General features: G+C 52.4%; 1 protein-coding gene across 1 annotated transcript in view; it reads right to left on the bottom strand.

The window, feature by feature from the left end:
* Cdk8 (cyclin dependent kinase 8) overlaps nt 1-20988 on the bottom strand; it is a 571315-nt gene that overhangs the window by 463224 nt on the left and 87103 nt on the right. The gene's annotated exons all lie outside the window — the stretch shown is intronic.

Here is a 20988-nt window from a genome sequence, read left to right as displayed (position 1 = left end):
TCTGGGTTGTGGATGTGTGCACTGGGTCTGGGTTGTGGATGTGTGCACTGGGTCTGGGTTGTGGATGTGTGCACTGGGTCCGGGTTGTGGATGTGTGCACTGGGTCTGGGTTGTGGATGCGTGCACTGGGTCCGGGTTGTGGATGTGTGCACTGGGTCTGGGTTGTGGATGCGTGCACTGGGTCCGGGTTGTGGATGTGTGCACTGGGTCCGGGTTGTGGATGCGTGCACTGGGTCTGGGTTGTGAATGCGTGCACTGGGTCTGGGTTGTGGATGTGTGCACTGGGTCCGGGTTGTGGATGTGTGCACTGGGTCTGGGTTGTGGATGTGTGCACTGGGTCTGGGTTGTGTATGTGTGCACTGGGTCTGGGTTGTGGATGTGTGCACTGGGTCTGGGTTGTGGATGTGTGCACTGGGTCTGGGTTGTGGATGCGTGCACTGGGTCTGGGTTGTGGATGCGTGCACTGGGTCCGGGTTGTGGATGTGTGCACTGGGTCTGGGTTGTGGATGTGTGCACTGGGTCCGGGTTGTGGATGTGTGCACTGGGTCTGGGTTGTGGATGTGTGCACTGGGTCCGGGTTGTGGATGTGTGCACTGGGTCCGGGTTGTGGATGTGTGCACTGGGTCCGGGTTGTGAATGTGTGCACTGGGTCTGGGTTGTGGATGTGTGCACTGGGTCTGGGTTGTGGATGTGTGCACTGGGTCTGGGTTGTGGATGTGTGCACTGGGTCTGGGTTGTGGATGTGTGCACTGGGTCCGGGTTGTGGATGTGTGCACTGGGTCCGGGTTGTGGATGTGTGCACTGGGTCCGGGTTGTGGATGTGTGCACTGGGTCCGGGTTGTGGATGCGTGCACTGGGTCCGGGTTGTGGATGTGTGCACTGGGTCTGGGTTGTGGATGCGTGCACTGGGTCCGGGTTGTGGATGTGTGCACTGGGTCTGGGTTGTGGATGCGTGCACTGGGTCCGGGTTGTGGATGTGTGCACTGGGTCTGGGTTGTGGATGTGTGCACTGGGTCTGGGTTGTGAATGCGTGCACTGGGTTGTGGATGTGTGCACTGGGTCTGGGTTGTGGATGCGTGCACTGGGTCTGGGTTGTGGATGTGTGCACTGGGTCTGGGTTGTGGATGTGTGCACTGGGTCTGGGTTGTGGATGCGTGCACTGGGTCTGGGTTGTGGATGTGTGCACTGGGTCTGGGTTGTGGATGTGTGCACTGGGTCCGGGTTGTGAATGCGTGCACTGGGTCTGGGTTGTGAATGCGTGCACTGGGTCCGGGTTGTGGATGTGTGCACTGGGTCTGGGTTGTGGATGCGTGCACTGGGTCCGGGTTGTGGATGTGTGCACTGGGTCTGGGTTGTGGATGTGTGCACTGGGTCTGGGTTGTGGATGCGTGCACTGGGTCCGGGTTGTGGATGTGTGCACTGGGTCCGGGTTGTGAATGTGTGCACTGGGTCTGGGTTGTGGATGCGTGCACTGGGTCCGGGTTGTGAATGCGTGCACTGGGTCCGGGTTGTGAATGTGTGCACTGGGTCTGGGTTGTGGATGTGTGCACTGGGTCCGGGTTGTGGATGTGTGCACTGGGTCCGGGTTGTGGATGTGTGCACTGGGTCTGGGTTGTGGATGTGTGCACTGGGTCCGGGTTGTGGATGCGTGCACTGGGTCTGGGTTGTGGATGCGTGCACTGGGTCTGGGTTGTGGATGTGTGCACTGGGTCTGGGTTGTGGATGTGTGCACTGGGTCTGGGTTGTGGATGTGTGCACTGGGTCCGGGTTGTGGATGTGTGCACTGGGTCTGGGTTGTGAATGTGTGCACTGGGTCTGGGTTGTGGATGCGTGCACTGGGTCTGGGTTGTGGATGTGTGCACTGGGTCCGGGTTGTGGATGTGTGCACTGGGTCCGGGTTGTGGATGTGTGCACTGGGTCTGGGTTGTGAATGTGTGCACTGGGTCTGGGTTGTGGATGCGTGCACTGGGTCCGGGTTGTGAATGCGTGCACTGGGTCTGGGTTGTGGATGTGTGCACTGGGTCCGGGTTGTGGATGTGTGCACTGGGTCCGGGTTGTGGATGCGTGCACTGGGTCCGGGTTGTGGATGTGTGCACTGGGTCTGGGTTGTGGATGTGTGCACTGGGTCCGGGTTGTGGATGTGTGCACTGGGTCCGGGTTGTGGATGTGTGCACTGGGTCCGGGTTGTGGATGCGTGCACTGGGTCTGGGTTGTGAATGCGTGCACTGGGTCCGGGTTGTGGATGTGTGCACTGGGTCTGGGTTGTGGATGTGTGCACTGGGTCTGGGTTGTGAATGTGTGCACTGGGTCTGGGTTGTGGATGCGTGCACTGGGTCCGGGTTGTGAATGCGTGCACTGGGTCTGGGTTGTGGATGTGTGCACTGGGTCCGGGTTGTGGATGCGTGCACTGGGTCCGGGTTGTGGATGTGTGCACTGGGTCTGGGTTGTGAATGTGTGCACTGGGTCTGGGTTGTGGATGCGTGCACTGGGTCCGGGTTGTGAATGCGTGCACTGGGTCTGGGTTGTGGATGTGTGCACTGGGTCCGGGTTGTGGATGTGTGCACTGGGTCTGGGTTGTGGATGCGTGCACTGGGTCCGGGTTGTGGATGTGTGCACTGGGTCTGGGTTGTGGATGTGTGCACTGGGTCCGGGTTGTGGATGTGTGCACTGGGTCCGGGTTGTGGATGCGTGCACTGGGTCTGGGTTGTGGATGCGTGCACTGGGTCCGGGTTGTGGATGTGTGCACTGGGTCCGGGTTGTGGATGTGTGCACTGGGTCCGGGTTGTGGATGTGTGCACTGGGTCCGGGTTGTGGATGTGTGCACTGGGTCTGGGTTGTGGATGTGTGCACTGGGTCTGGGTTGTGGATGTGTGCACTGGGTCCGGGTTGTGGATGTGTGCACTGGGTCTGGGTTGTGGATGTGTGCACTGGGTCTGGTTTGTGGATGTGTGCACTGGGTCTGGGTTGTGGATGTGTGCACTGGGTCCGGGTTGTGGATGTGTGCACTGGGTCCGGGTTGTGGATGTGTGCACTGGGTCCGGGTTGTGGATGTGTGCACTGGGTCTGGGTTGTGGATGTGTGCACTGGGTCTGGGTTGTGGATGTGTGCACTGGGTCTGGGTTGTGGATGTGTGCACTGGGTCTGGGTTGTGGATGTGTGCACTGGGTCCGGGTTGTGGATGTGTGCACTGGGTCTGGGTTGTGGATGCGTGCACTGGGTCCGGGTTGTGGATGTGTGCACTGGGTCTGGGTTGTGGATGCGTGCACTGGGTCTGGGTTGTGGATGTGTGCACTGGGTCTGGGTTGTGGATGTGTGCACTGGGTCTGGGTTGTGAATGCGTGCACTGGGTTGTGGATGTGTGCACTGGGTCTGGGTTGTGGATGCGTGCACTGGGTCTGGGTTGTGGATGTGTGCACTGGGTCTGGGTTGTGGATGTGTGCACTGGGTCTGGGTTGTGGATGCGTGCACTGGGTCTGGGTTGTGGATGTGTGCACTGGGTCCGGGTTGTGAATGCGTGCACTGGGTCTGGGTTGTGAATGCGTGCACTGGGTCCGGGTTGTGGATGTGTGCACTGGGTCTGGGTTGTGGATGCGTGCACTGGGTCCGGGTTGTGGATGTGTGCACTGGGTCTGGGTTGTGGATGTGTGCACTGGGTCTGGGTTGTGGATGCGTGCACTGGGTCCGGGTTGTGGATGTGTGCACTGGGTCTGGGTTGTGAATGTGTGCACTGGGTCTGGGTTGTGGATGCGTGCACTGGGTCCGGGTTGTGAATGCGTGCACTGGGTCTGGGTTGTGGATGTGTGCACTGGGTCCGGGTTGTGAATGCGTGCACTGGGTCTGGGTTGTGGATGCGTGCACTGGGTCTGGGTTGTGGATGTGTGCACTGGGTCTGGGTTGTGGATGTGTGCACTGGGTCTGGGTTGTGGATGTGTGCACTGGGTCTGGGTTGTGAATGTGTGCACTGGGTCTGGGTTGTGGATGCGTGCACTGGGTCCGGGTTGTGAATGCGTGCACTGGATCTGGGTTGTGGATGTGTGCACTGGGTCCGGGTTGTGAATGCGTGCACTGGGTCTGGGTTGTGGATGCGTGCACTGGGTCTGGGTTGTGGATGTGTGCACTGGGTCCAGGTTGTGGATGCGTGCACTGGGTCTGGGTTGTGGATGCGTGCACTGGGTCCGGGTTGTGGATGCGTGCACTGGGTCTGGGTTGTGAATGCGTGCACTGGGTCTGGGTTGTGGATGTGTGCACTGGATCTGGGTTGTGGATGTGTGCACTGGGTCTGGGTTGTGGATGTGCACTGATAAGGAAGTAGGGACCAAGGAGGTTGTCTGTCTCACACGGGGCCTGGTGTGGCCCCTGGCTCCCAGAGCTCAGGCTCCCCCACCGCGGTGGCTTTACTTGGGGTCTAGGAGCATCGGTGTGTGGCCTGGGTTTGTGGATCTCTAATCAGAAAGGCAAGATACAGCCCAAACAGACATGGCCCAGGAGGCTTAGGGCAGGCCCCTGTGCGGAGGGACGGAGGAGGCGCAGACAAAAGCAGGAAGCAAAGGCTTGGGCGAGCCTTTGGGAGGCAAAGTTCCAATGTTATGAAGACATCGGAATCTTACTGCCAAGCATTGACCCCCAAGAAAGGAAAAGGCAGGGGTGACACAAGCAGACAGGATTGTGTCTGGGAAGGGTGGAAGGAGGCACTTCTAATGGAAGAGGCTGGTTTGGATACCAGCAGTCGGTTTGCAGGACAATGTAAGAGAGGGGTCTTTTGTGAGCGGCAGAGTCCCTTGGCCTGTGATACACACTTGACAACGGTCAAAGAAAAACCACTTCACAGAGTATGGTGTTTTCCTTAATCGTTTACAAGTCTGGCTGGTTGGGATTTGAAAGGCTTGATTCTTTTCAACCATCCGTCTGCAGCTTCTAGAAGAATCTCTGGCACCTGTGGGCTAGATAGAGGCATCGACTCCATCCCAGAGACAGGAGCAGACAGGTGATTCAAAAAAAAAGCTTGAGCCAGGCAGTGGCGGCGCACACCTTTAATCTCAGCACTTGGGTGGCAGAGGCAGGTGGATCGTTATGAGTTCGAGGCTCTTGCTGCTCCGCCCCCCAGCCCTAAAAACTTTCTCCATACTTTAGTCATGCCCTCCAACCTTTATTTCATTTTTTCACTCAGTCAGCAGCTTTTCCTCGCTATGAGGAGGAGCATTCTGCAGCTGCTTTGAACTGACCACAGCACCCAATCCCACCCAGCGTTCAGAGAGGCTCACATGCAGAAGGTCTCCAGTTCATCTCGGAGGATGGTCAGGTGGTGAGCAGAATAGCTTTCCTGTTACCCTCCGGCTGCTCGGGAGCCCAATCCGCTCACGTTGCATGATTCGTGCAGCGTTTGCATAAAAACCAAGTAAAATACAACCTTTCTTCTCAAAGTGCCTAGTAGCCTAGAAAGGGTGCAAGCCTGTTAAAGAAATGAGCACAGTTCCAGGACGGGGCCTGAAACTATGGTGTGTGTGTGGGGGGGCGGTGGAGGGGGTTTACAGCGGGACCTCTAGTGGTGGGAAGGCGGGGCAAGCCGGAGGCCCACAAGCCCTTGGCTGATCTAGCCATTTCTGTAACAAGCCAAGGGCTATGCCACCCTCTATGGAGGGGGTGAAGGTTGTGGGGTCTGCTTCACCCTGGCTTCCTTTAGGATACAACCCTCAGTGCCTCTGACGGGGGCTAGATGCTCCATCGCCCCTTTCAGGAAGCTTCTGCTTTGCCTGAGGTACATCTGCCCTCCAGGCCTTTGGTTGGTCCAGCCTGCTTTTCCAAAGGCAGCGGCTCTCCTATCCACATTCTATCCAGACACACCTTCCTGATTATAATTCCTGCCTGTCAGGCTGGACCTTGCCATCCTGCCAATCACTGAGAGCAACAAGCCCAGCTTCTTGGTCCCACCACTGCCTCAACCTTGTACGTCAAAGAGACATATTTCATCTGCCCTATTAGCTCTAGCTAATGGCTTCCAGACTGATGCCCAGCTTTCTGTTTAAACACCTCCTTTCTGAGACTGGAGAGACGGCTCAGCAGTTAAGAGCACCTCCTGCTCTTATAGTAGGGCCTGGGCTAATTCTTTGTTTTTCAAAACAAGGTTTCTCTGTGTTTGCCGTGGCTGGCCTTGAGCTCACTCTGTAGACCAGGCTAGCCTCCAACTCACAGAGATCCGCCTGCCTCTGCCTCCTGAGTGTTGGGATTCAAGGCATGTGTCACCACTGCCCGGCTTTGAGGCCACTTCTAAATGGCCTCGCTGTCTCCTTCCCCTTTCTCTTTTAACTGTCTGGCAAGCAGCAAATGATAGCCAGACACCAAGTTTATTCTGAACATAAATTCAGGATCCACTCAGACCAGACCGGCCTGGAACTTACAGACATCCTCCGGCCTCCACCTCCCAAGTGCTGAATTTAATGGTGTGTGTTATGGATTCTTGGCAAACATTCTAGATAAGGATGATTTAGGAGTTTACACATTCCCTTGGGAAACAGGGACAATGGTCTTTTTAAAATTTTTATTTTATTTTTATTTTATATTTTGAGACTACAGCACCACCTGGTGGCTTCATCCAACCGGTCTAGTTTACATTAGCACAGGGGCGAATGTAACCTTAGCTCTTAATATTTTTCAGTTGCCCAGCACTGCAGAGGCAGATGATATTTTCCACGAGTTCAAGCCCAGCATGGTCTATATACCGAGCTCCAGACAGCCAGGGGTACATAGCCAAACAAATAACTTAGTCCTTGTTACTGTCCCTGCAATGCCTTTCCCAGCAGCCACGCTGAGTAGCTAGCTCCCAGCTTCCTGTAACTCCAACACTGTCATGACTCCACTACAGTTCCTCAGGTGGTGGTGACCGTAACCATAAAAAGTATTTCGTGCCGGGCGTGGTGGCGCACACCTTTAATCCCAGCACTCAGGAGGCAGAGGCAGGCGGATTGCTGTGAGTTCGAGGCCAGCCTGGTCTACAAAGTGAGTCCAGGATGGCTAAGGCTACACAGAGAAACCCTGTCTCAAAAAAAAAAAAAGTATTTCGCTGTTACTTCATAACTGCAAATTTGCTGCTGTTATGAGTGGTAATATAAATGCCTGATACGCAGGATGTCTGATACGAGGTCTCCCTGTGAAAAGGCTGTATATACAACCACCAGGAAGTGTCAACCCACTGACTGCCCGCCCTTCAATCTCTGAGCCTCACACCAATCACATTTGGCGTTGCTCTGTGCCTTGTTGGCAGCGCAGCGCCAGGACGCGGAGCCCCTGGATGCCTACTTGTTGGATGAGTCAATGCACGTCCTCTTTAAAGACATCTCCTCGCCAACTCCCAACCTGCACTGGCCAGGGATAAGCAGGGTGGGACCCGCGCCTATGCCAGCCAGCATCCTCTGTCAATGAGTACCTGGCAAGAGGCCATGGGGTCACCAGGATTGAGGACTGGCTTCTCTGTGGCGTGTTCACGGACCTCACTTCCAAGCCCCCTTTGTGGAGTGACACCAAGGCTGGTTCTCCACTGCGAGAGGACAGACCCACATCCCTCTCTTAGAGAGTTCCTACCAGGCTTGTTCACGCTGAGATCAGTTGCTGTTCGTTTACATAGTAACAGTGGCTGCCAGCAGATGTCGCCAGACCCCAAGGGATAAAATGCCATTTCACCAGATGAGCCGCGAGTAGCAGAGAGCTGGCCAGGGAAGGGGCCACTTCCAGTTTTAAAGATGAGTCAGAGGTCTCTGGGGGCATTTGTGTCCTGATTTTTGCTGCTGGAGGTCACATTTGTTTTGTCTCCCTGCCCTTGGGCCTTTAGCATCTTAACATTGTTTCCTGCTTCATTTCAAGGGACCAAATGGCGCTTGTCACCCTCTGGCTGTCCTGGAACTCACTCTAGACCAGGCTCGTCTCGAACACACAGATGCCCCTGCCTCTGCCTCCTGAGTACTGAGATTAAAGAAGTGTGCCACCATGCCCAGCAAAAATATTTTAATGTATTCAAAATGAGTACATATTGTGATGGGTGGATCAGGGCCCAGGGGGGGGTCTGCTCAAACTATTGCACTAACCAAGGACAATACAATAGTAAACATCGAACCTCTACTCTGATCTATCCAATGGACAGGGCATTCTCCACATTTGTGTGGCGAGCAGGGACTGACTCTGACATGAACTCTAGTGCTCCATATTTGACCACCTCCCCTTGGTGGGAAGGCCTGGCGGCACTCAAAGAAAGAATAAGCAGGCTACCAAGGTGAGACTTGATTGCCTATGACCATATAGTGGGGGAGGAGGTCCCCCTTGGTCATAGACCTAGGGGAGGGGAATAGGGTGAAAGCGGGAGGGAGGGAGGCATGGGAGGATACAAGTGATGGTATAACAATTGAGTTGTGATCTGAATAAATTAATAAAATTGAAGTTTTTTTTTTTTTTTTGGTTTTTTGAGACAGGGTTTCTCTGTGTAGTCTTGGCTGTCCTGGACTCGCTTTGTAGACCAGGCTGGCCTCAAACTCACAGTGATCCGCCTGCCTCTGCCTCCCGAGTGCTGGGATTAAAGGCGTGCGCCACCACGCCCGGCTAAAATTGAAATTTAAAAAAGGAGTACATAGTACTGGAGAGATGGCTCAGAGGTTAAGAGCACTGCTTGCTCTTCCAAAGGTCGTGAGTTCAATTCCCAGCAACCAGGTGGTGGCTCACAACCATCTATAATGAGATCTGGTGCCCTGTTCTGGTAGACGTGCAGACAAAGTACTGTGTACATAATAAAGAAACCCTTTTTAAAAATGAGTACATATATGCACACATGTATGTAATTTCCACTCATTTATAAAATTCACCACGAACTCTGGCTGGGGATGAAGCTCCATGGCAGAACAATTGTGCAAAGCCCTGGGTTCCATCCTCATCACCTCCCAGAAAGCAAAGCTATACTGTGAACTAATGTGTGGAGTTTAAAACATTACTACCACAGCAGCTGAGAATAGAATGTAGTTATTAAAAATTAGAGCCAAGTGTGGTGGCACACGCCTGTAATCCCAGCACTCGGGGAGGCAAAGGCAGGTGGATCTCTGGGAGTTTACGGCCAGCCTGGTCTGCAAAGTGAGTCTAGGACAGCCAGGGCTACACAGAGAAACCTTGTCTCGGAAAAACAAACAAACAAAAACAAAAACAAAATAAAAATTAGTTGGGACAAAGCCAGCTGTGTACAACAGACTATTAACCACCCTGGGAGTGGCTAATTATATTTGCATAACCTTTCAACAAATGGCTTTGACAGCAGCCAGAAGGGGAAAGAAAGCATACTCTCCTGTCCAGCGGGACAAGCATAAGTATAGACTCCAGGTCACCCCCTCCCCCTTACCCTCCCCCTTAACGCCTTGAAACACACTTGAGTGATGACAGAAGGACCTCTACCACACTCCCACATCACTCACCCTGGCTGTGTCAGCGGAACCGATCCCTCAGGGACCCCACCCTGTGGCTGAGGATGCTGGGGAAGCCAGCACCCTCTCTGTGCCCAGGGGCCCCAGGCAAGCTGTTCTGGGTGCGCTCCTCCTGGCTCTCTGGGAAGGGGCTGCCACCACTCCAGCAGGTGCAAGCACGTCCTCATGGGAAGCCAGCCATCAAGGGCTGGGCCCCCATCTCAGCCGTTCCAGGTGGGCACCTTGAGGGTTGTCATGAAGTAGCATTCTAGGTTTGGCTTGGTTCTGTTTGTGGAAGAAAAAGACAATGATGACAGTGACAACGACAACAAGAGGAGCTCCTGGGAAACCACATCACCAGAGTCTGGCTACTCTGCTGGCCATGCTGCTCTGACTTGTAAAACAAACAAACAAAACAAAACAAAAAAAAAACCACTGCACTTGGTCACATGCCTGACAAGAACAGTGGCTGTTCTGTGCTCTCTCTCTCTCTCTCTCTCTCTCTCTCTCTCTCTCTCTCTCTCTCTCTCTCTCTCTCTCTCTCTCATACACACACACACACACACACACACACGTGAACACATGTGCACGTGCTGCCCCAGTGGCTGAAAATACAGCACCCTCCAAATAAGGGCAATACTGACTGGGGTACAGCACAGGCGTGCCTGCATGGCACACACAAGGTCCCCAAACTGAAAAGGGGTGTGTGTATCTTGACAACAGGTTAGAGTGGAGCAAGTGTGGCTGAGGGTTGCTGACTACAACATGCAGCCCCCCCGTACGGGCTGTGCACTCACCGTTGGTTTGAGTCTCTGATCACAGAGGCCTCTCTCCCCGGGCCTTCCACTGAGACTCCACAGACACATGTCAGGGCATAATTATTTTCATCTCTTCTTTTGTGCCCACGGCTTTGGAAGACAGCACAGATTGGGGAACACTCTTGTTGATGAACTAAAAACATTCTCAGGTGCTTATCAGCACGCAGAAAACACAAGGCCTCCTCCACAGGCCCTGGGTCTTCTCAACGTTTGCTTTACATGGGCAAACACAAGGTTTCAAAGAAACAAATAAGAGAGACACCTGAGTTCAGTTTTTCCGGGTCAGGAGTTAACTGGGCTTGACTGAAGTCAGCAAGTGGCACGGCTGATTGTCAAGGTTCCGTGTGATGTGTGTATGGCGGGGGAAGGGGAAAGTGTGGAGGGGGATTAGCAATCAGGAGGTCTGGTCCTGACCCCAGCTCCGCCATGCTTACTCGTGAGCGAGTGTCTTTGCCTTAACCTCTCTGGCTCAGAAATGGCCTTTTGTCTGAACAAGGAAGCATAAAACGGGAGGATGACCAGGAGAAGACTTTTCTCTCCTCTCCACTCTCTCTCTCCCTTCCCTCTGTCCAGTGCATTCTCCCTCCCTGCAGTGTGAGCATTTTCCTCCCCTAAGCGTGAGCCTGTGCTGGCCCCTGGGGAAACTGAGGCCAATCAGAACAAACGCAGTGGCTCTTCTATTCTGGCTCTGGCTGCTGAGCTCGCTACGGTGCAGATGCTCAGAGCCACGGGTCCAGGCTCTCATCCTCGCTTTTAGTTCTGCCCTGTGGCTGCCAGGTGTGGTAATACACGCCTTTAACTTGGGACAGAGGCAGGCAGGTCCCTACAAAGCAAAATAAATAATCAGCTGTCCTATGAAGGTGGGGACAGAGAAGGAAGGATGCCCTGGGGGTGCCACAGGTCATCTGAGGACATCCCATCTTAGCAAGGGAAGAGCCACTGAGTGGGCCAATGAGATGAGAGACAGCCCATTGCTCTTCAGACACGTGGTCGCCATGGCCTTGTCACCCTGTCAACTACCTGTGCCTCCTCATGTTGAAAGGACTCTTAGCATTTTATCTCAGATGACTTCCTAGTCTCCTGAAAGGCACATGGCGTTGCTCACTTGCTCAGTTTAAATTTAGACCATATGGGCTGGAGAGATGGCTCAGTGGTTAAGAGCACTGGCTGCTCTTCCAAAGGTCCTGAGTTCAATTCCCAGCACCCATATGGCAGCTCACAACTGTATGTAACCCCAGTTCAAGAGGATCTTGCACTCTCACATAGGCAAACATGCAGGCAAAACACCAATGCACATAAGATAAATAAATGAAAAGAGACACCATCTCAAAAAAAAAGTTAAACAAAAATAAATAAATACATTTAGACCACGGTCTTTATTATGATGAAGAAATACACACAACATGAAACCCACCATCCTATATGGGCTTGCACTTGTTCGTGTGTGTGAACGTGTGTGTGTCAACACATGGGTGTGTATGTGCACATGTGTGTGCACATGTATGTCTGTACATGGTGTACATGTGTGCTTACAAATGTCTCTGTGTGTATGTGTGTGTGCATCTGCATAAATATGTCAGCCTGTACACACACACACACACACACACACACACACACGATCAAGAGTGTCACTGGGTGTCCGTCCAGGCCTTTGCAGTGAGCCCTTTGTTAGGTGAGCCCTATCCTAACCTACAGCCACAGCTCTTTTTTCACTTTTTTTTTTTTTTGAAAAGGATGGCCTTGGACTTGGCTTTCTTCTTCATCTTTTGCATAGCGGGAGTTACAGGAATAGGGCAGCAGGCCCAGCTTATCCGCTTTCAGATGGCACTGGGCGCGGCCGTATCCTTGGGCCACCGTCGTCATCTGTCTTGAGAATATTTTGTTTTCGGGATGGAAAGTTGAGTCTCCTCTGCCAGCCCCAAGCTGGTCTTGGGTGGCCTGGAACCACACAGTGTTCCCAGGTGGGGTCAGGACCTTATTCTACAGGTAGGAGCGGGGAGGGGGCAGACCTGAGGCACAGCTCCCGGAGCTGCGCTGTAGTCAGGGAGCAGCTGTCGGTGGAGAAGGTCGAGTTCACTAGGGCAGCGCAAGCCCAAGGCCAGCGCTACCGTAGGGCCACATCTGTGGGCCGCTAGGAAAGAACAGCTCTGGGATCAGCCAGTGAAGGCACTGCCTCCAGAAGAATCCGAAGGAGGTGACGGAGTTGGGCTGGAACCGGCCTCAGCCACACGCCTGGGGAGTAACGGAAGCTGGACCCTGGGGCAAATCTGCTTCACTGTGTGCCTGGGACACTGGATGAGTCAGTCAGTGGGTACCATTTCCAGACATTTCTTAATGCCCCAGTGGTACTCAGCAGGGAGCAGTGCTCAGAGAAGGCTGTGGTTGAGCCAGGGGGCACGACTCTGCTACAAGCACAGTGTCTGTCGAATGGATTATTGGTGCATGCACGCACATACGCACTCTGACTAAAAAGGAAAACTTTGATGTTTAATTGGTGTTCCCATGCCCGCCTGAGGTGTAGGGCAGGGGTGTTGAGCCTCAGACCCAGGTGAACTTGCATTCCTACGAGGCGATGTAACTGAAAACGAACGCTTAATATCGCCAACCAGCACCCTCCCTTCCCTTTCTCTTCCTTTCTGCAGATTCCCCGTTTAATGGCTGAAGTGTCAGATGGCTGTGGGCAGACGGAAGTCTCCCCCGCAGTGGAGCCAGATCTCCGCATTCCTGGGCCACTCCGGTTTCCCACTGGGGCCTGGAGACACTCATTTGTCTCCCCAGGTCAACCCTTGCTTACAGCTTTATCTGTCCCGGGGTCCAGGCCCCAGTCGTATTTGTCCAAATTAGAGTTCGTTTACTTTACAAAGCACACTGGTGCTTCGCGGGACACCCAGCAGCTGCTCCCCTGACGTCCCCAGCAGGGCCCTTGTTTGCAGTCGGCAAACAGACCGCCTTGAACAAGCCACTGGGTCGCCTGGCTGAGCGCATGGGCACCTCCGCAGGCAACCGGAAGTTGCCCCCTGCTTTCCCCGCCCCAGCCGACTGCTCCCCAACAGACTGCTGCCCCCCACCCCTCGGCGCACTCTCTCTCACAACAAAAAAAGTAAATAAAATAAGAATCCAGAAATGAGTTATTCTCAGGGAGCTGTGCAAAGATGCCTACACACAGCAGAAAGATGGAAAGGGTACCCACACACTGACCCACCGTTACTACGGCTACTTCACCCGTATTCCACCAGGCTACCCTCTTGTTTCCCATAGAAATAAGTGGAGCAGACTACTTTTAACAAGCTTTAGCCAGACCTGTGGCTTAATCTGTGTGCAGCCGAGTGTCTTCATTTGTAGGATGGAGAAAAAAGCATGTTGAGAGGGGTAAATTAGCTAATGAGTCTAAGGAACTAAGAATGGGTACAACATACAATCTGCTCTCACTAGCAGTTTGCATTTTCTGTTTTTTTTTTTTTTTTTTTTTTTTTCCTTTTTTAGGGGTGGAGGTGTTCTGAGACAGGGTTTCTCTGTGTAGTCTTGGCTGTCCTGGACTTACTCCGTAGACCAGGCTGGCCTTGAACTCACAGAGACCTGCCTGCTTCTGCCTCCTGAGTGCTGGGATTAAAGGTGTATACCAACACACACACACAGACACACACACACACCAGCTTATAGCTGCTTTTAAAGTAATGGCCAGGCTGACAGCATACTGACACACCCTAAGTGGAACACTGTGGTCCACACATTCTGAAGAAACCCACAGGTGTAGCGTGTGAGCTGTCACTGGCTGCCCTGGGAGCTGTGATCACTGCTGTGTCCCAGCGTCAGGAAAGAGCACTACACTGCTTATTACTGGCCTGGGAAAAGAGTCCAATTAAAAAACGGAAGTACAGTTTCTACTGAATGCGCTGGCTTTTGCCCATCAGGAACAGTCCTCAAGTGGACCACTGTAGATCAGGAACTTCCGTTTTCCTGCTACAGGGGTTCAGTTTGGGTGTGGGTCTGTCATTAGGGATCCTTCCAGACTAGGAACTGGTGGCACAAACACACACTCCTGATCTCGAGAGGCTGAGCACCCACATTCGCCTCTGGGGCCACTGTGGCAGCATTATCGCTCTCGGAAGCCTCTGCTTCCTCCAGCAGATCCCGCACGCTGTTTCTTTACCTAGGAAAGAGTGTTTGCACATCTCCGTATCCTTCATCTGAGCAGCTCCAGGGTTCAGCGGCCGGCCATGTTTATTATTTGGTTCCACCTGCAAAGAACCCGACAGGTGTTTAGTGTGAGGCTAGACGTCCCCAGCCCTCCCCAGCCCTGACATCTGGATGTCAGACCGCAGACGCAGTGAGGTGAGTGGAATTCGTCTAATGGGGCCTGCCAGGGTGGTAGATTGCTCCTTAGGCTTGCGTTGTCTGCACGGTGGCAGGCTGCGTGTTGCCCACCACTCCTCTGTCAGGGCTGCCATGTCGCTGGAAAGGCCTCTCCTGAGTCTTCTCTGGGCTGGAGAGATGGCTCAGCGGTTAAGAGCACTGACTGCTCTTCCAAAGGACCCGAGTTCAATTTCCAGCACCCACATGGCAGCTCACAACTGTCTGTAACTGCAAGATCTGACACCCTCACACAGACATACATGCAGGCAAAACACCAATGCATATACAAAAAAAAAAATAAATTATTTAAAAAAAAAGAAAAGAAAGAAATGATTGGAGAGGGGCCTACCAGTTAGTGAGCGATATGCTCGGCACACCCCAATCTCCAAGGCCGGTTCTACATGCTCTGGAAGGACCTGGAAGCTCCATTTCCTAAAATCATTACAGAGCAGGCCACTTTCTGCTTGCTGTTTCTGATTCAGTCAGCCCTTCACACCCAGGGCACAGAGGCCCAGCCTCTGGAGAGTTTTGTCTGTGAGTCAGCATGTGACTGACTCCCAGCAGGCAGACATTTACAGAGGCTGCCAATCCCCCTGAGGTGCTCACAAGCCACAGGGCAAGCTAGCACAGCCACACTTAACCTTCTCTGGGCCCAGAGTCCATAGCAATCCTTGATTTCACAGGACTCCAGGAATGAGCAGTAGGTGGCACTGTGTGACCGTAAACTGCTTCCCCAACCTCTCTCTGTAGTTGCCCCCTTAGGCTAGGGGGACTGGTTTTGGGGGATCCCTTCCTCAGAGATGCTCAAGTCCTTTGTGTGACCCGAATAAATCCAAAACATACCTCCCACGTCCAAACAGTCCTAGATTGCTTTTTCTGTTTCTGGGTTTGTTTTTTGAGACAGGGTTTCTCTGAGTAGCCCTGGCTGTTCTGGAACTCACTCTGTAGACCAGGCTGCGCCCCCTCCCTCCCCCTCCCCCATACGGACTCTTCTCCTTCTAGAATGGTAAGCCCGAAACCACTCTTCCTTCTATAAGCTGCCTCCCTATGGCATCTTATCATAGTGACAGAGAAGTAACTAAGATGGGATCCATGGAGCTAGACCTCAAGAATTCATTGCTGGCAGCACTTGAGAGGCAGAGGCATGAGGATCTCTGAGTTCGAGGCCAGCCTGGTCTACAGAGCGAGTTCTAGGACAGCCAGGGCTACACAGAGAAATCCTGTCTAAGGGGGGGAAAAAGTTGCGATAGGGTCGACCAGTTGGCTTAGTGGGTAAAGGTGTGCTAGCTGGAGCTCTGTTCCCCGACCCACACAGAAAGAGAGTGCTGACTCTTGGAGGTCATCCTCCGACCTCTGTGTGGGCTCTGTGGCACAGATGCTCCCCCACCCCACCCCACAGCACACACAAAATGAATGTCAGAAGAAAGCAATAGAACACATATTCCATAAAATCTGCTATTTAAAAACTGCCTGTGCTGGCTGGAGAGATGGCTCCGTGGTTAAGAGACTGTCTGCTCTTCCAGAGGTTGTGAGTTCAATTCCCAGCAACTGCATAGTGGCTCACAACCATCTACACCCTCTAATGCCCTCTTCTGTCATGCAGGTGGACAGGCAGACAGAGTACTCGTGTACATGAAATAAATAAAATATGTATATTAAAAAAAAACAACTGCTTGTAGCCAGGTATGGTGGCACATGCCTTTAATCCCAGCACTCGGGAGGCAGAGGCAGGCAAATTGTTGTGAGTTTGAGGCCAGCCTGATCTACAAAGTGAGTCCAGGACAGCCAAGGCCAAACAGAGAGACCCTGTCTCAAAAACAAAACAAAACAAAAAAAAAAACCAAAAAACAACAAAACAAAACAAAAAAACCTGCCTGTGAGGGCTGGAGAGATGGCTCAGCGGTTAAGAGCCCTGGTTACTCTTCCAAAGATCCTTAGTTCAATTCCTAACAACCACATGGTGGCTCACAGCCATCTACATAATGAGATCATGTGCCCTCTTCTGGCTCGTAGGCATATATGTAGGAAAAATACTGTATACATAATAAATCTTTTTTAAAAAGTGAAACCTCTATTCTTGCTGGACGGTGACTCCGTTTTCATCCCCACAGTCACTGGAAAGCATCCTGAAGTTGTATTTTCTATAAGCTGAGCTGCTGCCCCCCTGTTCCTTTGTAACTGACTGGTCTCACTGGGTCTTCAGGGTGCAACCACATCCGTACTGCGGCAGGTACTGCATTTCTTCTCCTTTTAAAAAGGCTCAGATATGTGCTTCGCCCCATCCGTCAGCCGTCCTATCCACTGATGGACACTTGGGTTGTTTCCAACTCTTGGCTATTTAAATAATGAACGTTGAGCCATATAAACATTTGGGCTCCTGCTTCTACGTGTATACTTGTTTGTAGCTTGCTATCTGGACCCAGGCCATGGGAGCTCCCCTGTGATGGGGACACCAGACTTAGGTCCCATCCCCCAGGCACTGATTCACACAGACACTGAGTTAGCACAGCCTCTGGACCTCTAGGGCAGAGGCTGTGGAGAGTGTGGGCTTGCCAATCTGCCTGAAAATACAGCAAAAGACCAGACCAAGGTTAATCCTGGCATAGCTAGGCTGGCCGGTCAGACATTATGTGGTAGAGATACTTGGTGGTAAGCCCCAAGGAGACATCCCAGAATTGTCATCTCAGGGTGACACTCAGGTTCCCACACCTCCAGTCACATCAGCCGACTCGCCGCTGAGGTGAACCAGATGTTTGGAATCGGAAGTCTCCAGCAGCTGGCTGCAAGGGCTCTGGGAAAGGACCTGTGTACCTGGCACTGCAAGGGGGCGGGGATGGGGGGGGGGGGGGGAGGCAGGAAGGAGGGGGGGAACCCGAGACAAAGGGAGACCACCGTCAACTAGCAGCACGTCTGTAATCACCAGAGCCCTTTGTTTGTGCCTTGTAAGGGGAGGCCGTAAACCTAAGGGAAAATAAAAGTGTTTACAGCACCGGAGAGCCAGGTGCGGGTTCTTTTGGCCAGATCAATGGGGAAAGTGGTGGCTGGGGCGGGTCTCCTCTCCACACTGCCTCCCAACATCACAGGCTCCAGTGCGGATGGGGGAGGGGGAGCGCCCTCCCCCACCCACCCAGCCGCCCCGGGGTATTTTGGGACCATCCCACATTCCAACCTGGTCGGGGGTGGGGGGTGGGGCAGGCGAGAGGGTTGGAAGTCAGGGCCTCTCAGCCTCCAGGGAGCCACCCCTCTAGGTCAGCCAATCTGTTCCCTAAATTCCTTTATGATGGACTTGGGGCTGGGGACAGCTGTTTCGCTAGCTCTTCCCCACCCCCCACCCCCTTTAAAGCTGAGACGTGGAAAGAGAGGTGGTGGATCACTAGGGGTAGGGAGTGAAGATATTTTTCTGGACAGCCTGGGCTTAGGTCTCTCTCTGTGTCATCTGTTTACTCCACACAATTTAAGGCGCACCTGTTTGAGACCAGACAGCCAGTGCAGGGGTGACAAAGCAAGGCATTCTGGGGAATAACTTAGTGATAATACTTCCAGGGCACTAAAACAGATGTGCGCTTTTAAGTGTGCAGAGTTCTTCTCAGGAATGTGTGTGTCCGTGCAGTGTGACATCACTGGGGAATGGCAGCACTGAGTACAGCAATGCCATTCTTGAGCATGCAGCGTGCTGATGTCATCACAGTGTCACAGGATTTTGCTCCACAGGAAGTCAGGCTGTGTGTAGGGGGTGGCAGAATAAATCACACCTAGGTGACTAGAGACACAAGGGTCACTTCTGCCCTTCGATCACTTGTGTCTCTTAAGCTCATGACACTCATTTCCCATGAGTACAGCTAAGTAGGAGTCCCCTCCAAAAGACGTTTCAACATTTCTACTGGATGCTGGGATTCACCTTTCCAGACAGAGTGATGAGTTTGTTCAGCAGGAGAGAGGGCCAGCAAGCAAGCAAAGGCTCTGGTGCCACCTGCTAACAGCCATTTTCTATCCTCTGAACACATCATCCTGGCGTAGTGTTTGCCTGGCACCTCCAGCGCACAGGCCCTGGGGTTCAGTGGGAACATTCGCACACAGGTGGGAGGTGGGGAAGAAAGGAGAGAGAAGAGAAGAGAAAAGGAAAGGGAAGGAGAAAGGGCAGAGGCAGAGGGGAGCAGACATCAGATCTGCAGTTCCTAGCAGACCAAACAGGGCCATTGCGGGTGCATCTCTGCAGTGGTGGCTATACCTGCCAGCCTGCAGTGGTGGCTATACCACCAGCCTGCAGTGGTGGCTTTACCGCCAGCCTGCAGTGGTGGCTATACCGCCAGCCTGCAGTGGTGGCTTTACCGCCAGCCTGCAGTAGTGGCTAGCAGAGCCTGCAGCGGTGGCTATACTGCCAGCCTGCAGTGGTGGCTTTACCGCCAGCCTGCAGTGGTGGCTATACCACCAGCCTGCAGTGGTGGCGATTACCGCTAGCCTGCAGTGGTGGCTTTACCGCCAGCCTGCAGTGGTGGCTATCCCGCTAGCCATCTGCGTGCCCTGGAAGTGGGGTTGTGTTAGTGAACGGCCTTCCCGTACTTCACCGCTGTCCCAGCCTGCAGGCCTCCATTGTCCCTCTAGTTAGCCCTATTTATCCATGTGGCGTCCGAAATTGACTCAGACACAGCGATAATGAACCTGAACCGAATACGCTCCTGGGTCTGTCCCAAGGGGCCCATTCTGACCCTGACACAACCTCCACGCCTGGGCCTGTCTGCTTGCCTTCCCTCAGTTATTCAGAAGCTAGACCATCGCTTTCCTTTAAAAATCAGAAAACCAGCCAGGTGGTGACACATGACTTTAATCCCAGCACTCAGGAGGCAGAGGCAGGCGGATCTCTATGAGTTCAAGGCCAGCCTGGTCTACAGAGTGAGTCCAGGACAGCTAGAGCTGTTACAAAGAGAAAGCCTGTTTCAAAAAACCAAGCCAAACCAAAACAAAAAACAAACAAAACAAAACAACAACAATAACAAAACCCCAGAAAAACAAATATGTTCGTATTTCATATGTAATTGTTTAAATTAGTATTTGTAGCTATCATTCAAAGTCATGAGTTTCATTATGGTATTTTCATTTATTTATTTGCATTATTTATTTATGTATTTATTATGTATATAGTGTTTTGCCTGCATGTATGCCTGCCCACCCGAAGAGGGAACCAGATCTCACTATGGATGGTCATGAGGCACCATGTGGTTGAATTGAACTCAGAACCTTTGGGAAAGCAGCCAATGCTCTTAATTTCTGAGCCGTCTGCCTCTCCAGCCCAAATGTTTGTTTGTTTGTTTTGTTTTTTGAGACAGGGTTTCTCTGTGTAGCCCTGGCTGTCCTGGACTCGCTTTGTAGACTAGGCTGGCCTTGAACTCACAGAGATTCGCCTGCTTCTGCCTCCCAAGTGCTGGGATTAAAGGCGTGCGCCACCACGCCCAGCTGTTCATTATTGTTTTTCATACATATGTGTCAGTATGCTTTGCTCTAATACCTAGGATGTTGTTTTACATATTTATTTTATCTATGTGTGTCTGCATGAGGTTTTATGTGCCCTACATATGTGCAGGTGCTGGTGGAGGCCAGAAGAGGGCGCCAGAGCCCCTAAAACTGGAGTTAAAGGTGGTTGTGAGACACCATGTGTGTGCTGGGAATCAAACCTGGGACCTCTGTAAGAGCAACAAGTGCTCTTAACAGCTGAGCCATCTCTCCAGCCTCCTAGCTAAGGTATTCTTTAAAAACAAAACAAAAATAGCCGGGGGTGGTGGCTCACTCCTTTAATCCCAGCACTTGAGAGGCAGAGGCAGGCAGATCTCTGTGAGTTCAAGGCCAGCCTGATCTACAAAGCAAGCGCAGGATAGTCAGGATTACAAAAATTAAAACAAAAGTAAATTAATTAAAAATAAAATAAAATAATGCCAGGTATGGTGCAGTCCCAAGGCAGGAGGATCAGGAGTTTGAAGCAGTGTGACCCTGTCTTAAAAGAGTAACAATAACAAAAAAACTTAAAGCAAGCAGACAATGAAAGAAAGCAGAGAAGACATGGCTCAGGATCCTTCCGTATCTGGCACAGATTTCAGTTCCAGGCCAGGTTCTTTCCATCCTCTTGTGTGTCCAGAGAGTTTATCATTTACCTGTTTTCACAAGTATTTCTAAATGATAAAGATTAAAACAAAACAAAACAAAACAAAACCCACTATGGTATCAGTTCATGAGAAGACCAGTAACTATCTCCCAGTAGCAGTCAGACGCCGGTGCACACTGACGCGTCTCTGTGTTGTCGTTGGTTTTGCGTTCTTTAATGGTAGGCTGGTTTGAGTTGGGAGCCACGTAAGCTGTGCACGTTCGGGTGGTCTTGAGTGTTTTGGGTTCTTTGGGCT

The sequence above is a fragment of the Acomys russatus genome, chromosome 19 (assembly GCF_903995435.1).
Source record: "Acomys russatus chromosome 19, mAcoRus1.1, whole genome shotgun sequence".
Classification (NCBI taxonomy): Eukaryota; Metazoa; Chordata; class Mammalia; order Rodentia; family Muridae; genus Acomys; species Acomys russatus.
The sequence above is the reverse complement of the archived record's forward strand: the minus strand, read 5'-3'. Positions and strand labels throughout refer to the sequence as shown.